A 7,759-nucleotide genomic window follows, 5' to 3' on the forward strand; every position below is an offset into this window, starting at 1 on the left:
CGCAACGAGGCTAAGAGGAGCGTGACAAAACGAGTAGACGCCGCCCACATGGTTCCTGGCTCGCTGATTGGCTACGTAAACGCTCGGCTGAGCGTCACGACTATAGAGTCGGTGGGAGAAGGAGCCTAGAGAGAGAAAGTCTGTAGGAAGGCGTGCCCTGGCAAGGAGAAGCATCTGTGGCCCTCTGGTGGTGATAGAAGCCGCCGCCGCCGCCGCCCCTCCGGAGGAGGGACGAGTTTTCTTGTTCCTGTTATTTAATGGAGTAGCAGAATCTGAACGGATCCTATTGCAGAATAGGGCAGTCCCGCTGTCTACACGAAGCACAGTTTTGGCAGAGGAGGCTTTTTATTGTGCAGTTGATCTGCCTCGGAGTCTTAACAGACATTCCTTTAAATATGTGTCTAGCAGCTATGTCTTTTTTCCTCTCCATTTTCACCCTAGAACTGGTGCAGGGTCCCCAGTTCAGATCAGAACCTAACTTTGGGACTAGTGACGGCGATCGGGTGGGAGTGTCACCCTCCCACGCCTCCCCTGACCTCCAGCCCCTTCTCCATTCTTCTCCTGGGAACAGCACTGGGAACTTTGGAAGTGTTTTTAAGATCCGAATTGGGGAGGGTGCCTACTCTAGAGTAAAAATGAAGGAGGAGGAGACAACTGCTTGTCTGTTTCGGCCATTATTGACGGAATTTTATGTGACAATGTCTTTCTTGTTTTTTCCATTGTTTCTTTGTCTTTTTTCTTACCACGGTTATTCTGTCTTTTCTTCCTTGCCAGATTTTCTGTGGTAACAAAAAAGATGGACGCAGCAGGTGGCAAACGGAGATTACAAGTGGAAGAGTCGTTCATCTGGATCCCCCATAACATTCTAAGAATCAGGCAGGCAGCGTGTGGCACCATAAAGCCTTGTCTAGAGATGCCCTTTTTCTTATGTGTTGTTGGCTTTATGCCTCTTAAGCTACTTTTGGTGCAACATTAAAGTTGAGTGTAAATAATCTAATAACCCCATGAGCAATTACTTTCTTAGGTAACCTGTCAGCTGTGTCATTGCCCATAGTCCCTCCTGTTGGATCCTGGAATGGATCCTGGTTATGTTTTCCATTGCTTTGTTAATTGCTGAGGATCTGGAAGAACAGAGGACTCAGCAGAAACTTAAAGGTCAACTCTACACCTGGACATTGAGTGTCATAATTGAATAATTGTCTAACTGATTGTCTTCAATTAAGGATTGCAAGGAGTTGCATCATTGTACAGGTTGTCTATAAAAGTAAATGTGTTTTCATGTTCACCCTACTTCCATGTCCCTTTCCCAACTTGATGTGAGCTGTATTGACTGACCGTTTGTAAGTATTTGTATCTGTACTGCCATAACTAAATTATATATTTATTTGCCAGTAAAAGGTTTATTTTAACCTACATGAATCTTTGTCTTAATTCACGTCTTTGCTGTCTCTTGGCTGATAACTGCTGCAATCTCTGCTAGTCTCTGGAAGGCCCAGACAGAGGCAACACAAAAGGTTATGTGCCAGAATCCCAGTCTGTGCCATAACTAATCAGCTTTTAAAGCCATAACTCAACACCTCCATAAAGATATGTACCTATCTTCTTTAATTCACAAAACAGAAATTAACCAAAGCATGTTGGATACTTATTTTTAATTGCTCATAATTCAGATATTGAAGCAGATAAAATTGCTGCCTTCCCCTTCAGGAGTTAAGGGAGTCCGTGCGCTGAAAGGAGCCCCAATGTCATGTGCGCCCACTGTCCACCCCCTCTGGGGTAGCCCGCCCCTCTTCTCAGCATGATCTTTCCCATTTCAGCTTCCTTACCTCCCCTTTTCATTCCACTGCCTCCAGTCTCTACCTCCACAACTTCTATATACAGTCCACAGTACTCTCGCAACTTCAGAGGTCTGCTTTACCAATGCACCCACCCCATGTGCACAAGTCAATATTATCCCTGTAAAAGCTAGCAGTATACACCGAGAGAGGGGATAGAGTCAAAAGGGGTGCAACAATGTGGGTGTTTTGGCAAAGCAGCAGTCTCTGCCATGCTGTTCTAGTAAAATGCCGGTATTCTGCACTTCCAACTTCTCAGTATTATTCCCAGGAGAAGATTGGAGAAGGGGCTTTAGGTCAGGGGAGGCGTGGGAGGGTAACACTCCCACCCGATCCTCATCACTAGGTGAAATCAACACCATACCTCCCAACACCCACCTACACAAAGCATGTCGTAGAGCAATGTCAGCAATATATGGGCAGATGATGGTGGATCCGTTGCACAGCTCTAAATAATACTGCATTTTCCACATACAGAAATTTCACAAACCAGGAAGGCAAAGGGCAGCTGCTAAAGGACAACAATGTTGTATATTGTGCACAGGAATGAATGAAGAACGACAATCGCACTCAGAAAAAAACCTGTGTGGGGGAGCTCCATGAAACACTTCAGACTGAGGAAACAAATTATGAGATTGTCATGGGATTATATTTATACTCCCGCCCCCACCCACATACACAACATTGATTTCTGCTTACATGTAATATAAGAGTTGGGTACTAGTTACAACTAATGAGGAGCATACGTAGGCCTCACATTATTTTCTTAATTCTGGTTTGATGAGACTACACCTTGAATCATTCTATTGATAATCGCCAACAGAACAAGGATGCAAATTCACTACAGACCATTTGCTTATAACAGAACAAACTTATTCAGATATATAGGTAGCCAAAATCTTCAGTGCAAATACAGAGGGGTATGAAGGCTGGAATCTATGCACACTTACTTGAGAGTAGGCCCCATGAACTTCAGTAGGTCTTACTTCTGAATAATATATGATTACACTGCACACAAACCATTAGGCACTGGCACTGTCTATCTTGGGCATATCTACTTCCTCCTGCCCCTGTAGCCTGTAAATCAATGCTGTTAATCATCTCTGCGGTCAAATCCTTTCTTGCGCTCTCAATAGTAATCTCCAAAAGAAAGGAGAGGCAACCCACAAATTTAAAAAGCACAACACGTCCACCCACAAAGTTTAATCAGAATCCTTTCAAAGTCATTGAGAAGACCTGTTATCATTAACAGGTTTAGGATCACCTATAAACAGAGAGCTGGTGCAGTGTAGTGGCTAAAGTGTTGGACTGGGAATCGGGAGATCCAGGTTCTAGTCCCCACTTGGCCATGGAAACCCACTGGGTGACTTTGGGCCAGTCACAGACTCTCAGCCCAAGCCTACCTCACAGGGTTGTTGTTGTGAGGATAAAATGGAGAGGAGGAAGATTATGGACACCACCTTGGGATCCTTGGAGGAAAAAAGGTGGGATATAAATGTAATAATCACCCACATGTTTAGGTTTTTTTAAACGGTTTTTAATGCTTTATGTGTGTATGTTCTGTGTTTTAAAATTTTAAATTTTGTATACTTGTTTTTATCTCAATTTTAGAATTTCTGTAAACCGCCCAGAGAGCTTTGGCTGTGGAGGCGGTATATAAGTGTAATAAATAAATAATAAATAAATAAATAATAAGAAACTGTCAGTTGCTAATCAAGAAATCCCTGATTCTAATCTTGCCTCTGCCACAATCTCACAATTCATTTTTTATTTATGAAAACATAATGCATCTTTTGTCCCAAATAGGCTCAAAATAACAAACCAATTAACAGCAGAGTTATCATCAAAACACCAAACAGCAGAATCAATGCCATATTAAAAATCATTAAAAACCAACAGAATAAAAATATCTTTGCCACCCACCTAAAACTGAGCAAAGACGTGGCTAGTCTTAGCCTTAGTCAATCCACATGCTCTCAGCAGGCATTTCTACACAAGGCTGTTAATCCGCTGCATCTATTTTTGGGTTTTCACAGAAATGAGATCTGAGCACTATGTGAGGAGTATTTCCTTTTCTGCTTTTCCACTACATAACCTCTAGGTGGCACTGTGGTATAGAGGAATAGCACAAAGAGGAAACCTCACTTTCTTTCACTATCAGAAATAATACTCCATTTTCCCTACCCTAAAAGAACTCGCACAAAATGGTGCTTACAAACAAAAGCAAAACTGGAAGGTTGTAATATTATCTAAAGAACCCATAAACAACCATGAATAGGGAGTGCATAACAAATGCCAGATGTAGGGTCAGTCCCCCCCCCACCCCATCTGCAATATGGGGCATAAAATAGTTACTTTATAAAGTTGTTGTAAGAATTAAAACTAGACAATGTGCACGAAGTGCTTCAATCTCTTGAAAGCACTATAAAAATGTTTTATTTGTATTCATTATTATTACTATCATAGGGAAATATGAAATACAAAGACAAAGGTTGTGATTAGATTCAGTGCAGTGTGCTCCTGCTTCACTTATGATGCCATTGCTGATAAGGCTGCCTATTAGCTACCAAGCCACATACAAGTTTATGTTACTGACATATAAAGCCCTAAACAACTTGAGACCAGGATACTTAGCAAACCGCCTTCCCTTATAATTGCCCAGATCAGCAGAAAAGGCTTTGCTGGTCATTCCAAAATGAATGGAACGTCACCATGAAGTACCCAGACAGTTGGCCTTCTCTGCAGCGGCACCCACCATCTGGAAAACCCTCCCTCATATAATTTGAGAGGCAGAAAATGTGATGTTTTAAATGCCTCCCGAAAACACACTTGTTCACCCAGGCTTTTCCTGGACTGTAAGTAAATTAATTGTCCCACTCCATTTTACTGCTTCTTGATTTTTCACTATAATTGGAAATGTTTTTAATGCTGTAATTTTAATATATTTTAATATTGTGAACTGCTGAGAGATTTTATTATATTCAGCAGCATATAAATGTCACAAATAAATAAGGAAATGCATACCTCATTACAAATAATGGTAGTGGGTAAATAGCAAATAATGAGATGTTCAGCAATAGAAAAAGCAGTGAAAATTCAATACAGGCTTTATAGTTCAGGACAAAGAGGCACATTGATCTCCTCAGCAACAGTGCACAGAGTCGCAGGAACGTATGTGAGCTTTTGATATTAAGTGTTGCTATCCGAGATAAGCAGAAAGCTGGAAGGGGAAAGTGACAAGAAATTGGATCCAGAGTCAGACAGAGGGCGTAGCAGGTGTACCGTCTGAGACAAACAGGTCAGAAAGATTGTATTATTTTAGCCTGAGAAACTCTCAGCGGGTTTCTACTGGTTTGAGTCTGTTTAAAACAAAGCTTCCTTCTTTTCTCCCCGCAGGACTTCAAAAAGTGAAAGGCAAGGGAGGAGAAGAAAAAACAGATCAAAAAAGAGAGAGGATAGAATGGCATTGGGCTGTTATTGCCAGCAGTGGAAAGGATCCAAACCACAAATGATTCAGCCAAGATCCTCCAGAATTTTGCTTTTATGAAAGATTGACCTGGGCAGTGAAGTCTTAGGCTGTCTTCACTTATTGTGCACTAGTGGTTGAACACTCATGGAAGTTTACAGGTCCTTTTCACAACATCAGCAACCTCCAGTGACTCTCCCATTGTTTTAAAGCTTTATTCCACCATGTTTCAAAGCTTTACTCCACCATTTTTTAAGTCTCCAAAAATTCAGTGATATTTATGGAATCACACCATATTGTAGTGCCATTTACTAGCCATATAAATGGAACATATGGAACTTGCCCAACAAGCAAATGTCCCAAAAGGGGTGGGGGAAACACATGTATTGTACCAACTGTAATTCCGCAAAGACTCTGGAAGAAGAAACCCTTCTAAGAGCGCGCAATTTTTGCTTCAATGTAAAGAAGCCCTTAGTCATATTTACTCATAAAAAAGTGTCATTATGTTTGTGAGGGCATATTCCCAGGTAAAGGTGCATCAGATGGAAGCTGTAGGCTATTCCAGTAACAGTTGGAGTTTTGTCCCTTGTAAATTTCTTGGGCCAGATGCAAACAACCTTTTGTTTGTTCTGATCATTGCAGCACCGAGGCAATTGATCTGAACAGGGTGGAGGCTATTGATTTGTTGGAATCACTTATTGTGACCGTGTTCTGTTGTGTTATTCTGAAGAAAATGTTTGGCACTAAGAATATTCAGCCATGGTTGCCTTGATCCTCCTAAATTCTTCTCCCTCACCATCCTATTTCATATTTTGTATTCTCCTGAGTGAATTATATCAGTATAGTTTTCTCTGAGGCATAAGCCCTCCTAGTTATTTTAAAAAACACACAAACCAGTGAATATAACCATAAAACTTTTAAAATAAATATGGAAGTGACATATCAAAGGAGACTCAGAAAGCATCAACAACAAAACATTGGGGGGAAAAACAAAGATAGCTCTACTGGTCTGTATGATACCTACAAAACCTACCAGTGACTGATTAACTCAAAGCTCCATCACACCTTGGAAGAAACGTTGGCTAACACTGGCTACTGTCGCTTCTCCATGGACACTCAGTTACTTCCTGTTTTCAAACAGGAAGTAAACATGGTGCACGAGGGCCATTCAGTCCCTCATTGTGCACACACTGCTTCTCCCACACACAGCAGGAGAGAGCAGCAACTTCAGTTTAAAAAATATTTTGGAGTTTTTCTGGCTTTTCTTGCAACGCAAGGAAGACCAGAAGGGGTGGAAAGCGTGCAAGAGGCAGATGATGTCATGTGAGCTACCTCCGAGGAATCCGTGAATGTCCAGTAACAAGCGTGCAATAAAACACTCGTCATATGGAGCTTTCAGACTGCAGTGTCTATCTTGAGACTGAAGCTCATGTTACTTTTGCCCCTGCCCACCAGCTACCATTTAGTGCGATGAAGAGTCCTGGCAAATCCAAAAGCTTGCACATTCTTTTTTGGCATTTCTGTATTGCCCAGCCATAGAACAATGATCCAACTTACAAACTATTATATGAGCATCAAAAGAGGTTTCACCACCGTGAGGGCAAAAATAGCCACCATTATCTCTGCAACGCTGCTTGCCAGCAAATATTCTGGGTTTTGTTGGTTAGAGTGGAGGACTCCCTATTCGAGTTAGCTGAAGGATGGGCTTTCACCTCACACCATTAGAGACTGAACAATGAAACATATTGTGCAGGAAATCCTCTACTAATCTATAGAAAAGTGTGTGTGTGCATGCATGTATATTTCATGTGGCCCACTTTTTAGACCCAAGAAAAATATTTGCAGACACTACTTAGTCGTTCCAGCTAAACCTTAGTAACTAAGGGTGCAATCCTATGGATATTTAGATATAGAGAAGTCCTACAACTCCCAGCATCCCTTATTATTATTATTATTATTATTATTATTATTATTATTATTATTATTATTTTGTAGTTTCCCCCCTTATCTAAACATGCGTAGGATTGTGCCCTGATTCTCCGATGGATACAGTAGTTCAATCCAGTAGTTGAATAAATTCAAATATCAGTTTCAGATGATAGAATTTCTGTTTCAGATCTTAGTAGTACCATAGATGCACCCTTTGGAATTCCTAGTATAGAATTTAAAGCTAGGACTGGAAACTAATTGGTTAGATTATTCAGTTAAAAAACTAATCAACTTAAAAAGTCCCCCCAAATTAATCAGAGATAAAATGTTTATATAAATAGAAACAGAGTAAAACATGTGCTTATAAAAGTTTCAGATGGTGAGCACCACTCTAACAGTGGAATCCTATGCATGTCTTCTAAAACGTAAACCCTACTGAGTTAAATGGGAGTTGTTGTTATTTAAAATATTTCTTGGCCACCTTTCAGGGCAGGAGCACTCCCAAGGGGGGCATAACAATAAAATACAT

This window comes from Elgaria multicarinata, chromosome 1, assembly GCF_023053635.1.
Source record: "Elgaria multicarinata webbii isolate HBS135686 ecotype San Diego chromosome 1, rElgMul1.1.pri, whole genome shotgun sequence".
Taxonomy (NCBI): Eukaryota; Metazoa; Chordata; class Lepidosauria; order Squamata; family Anguidae; genus Elgaria; species Elgaria multicarinata.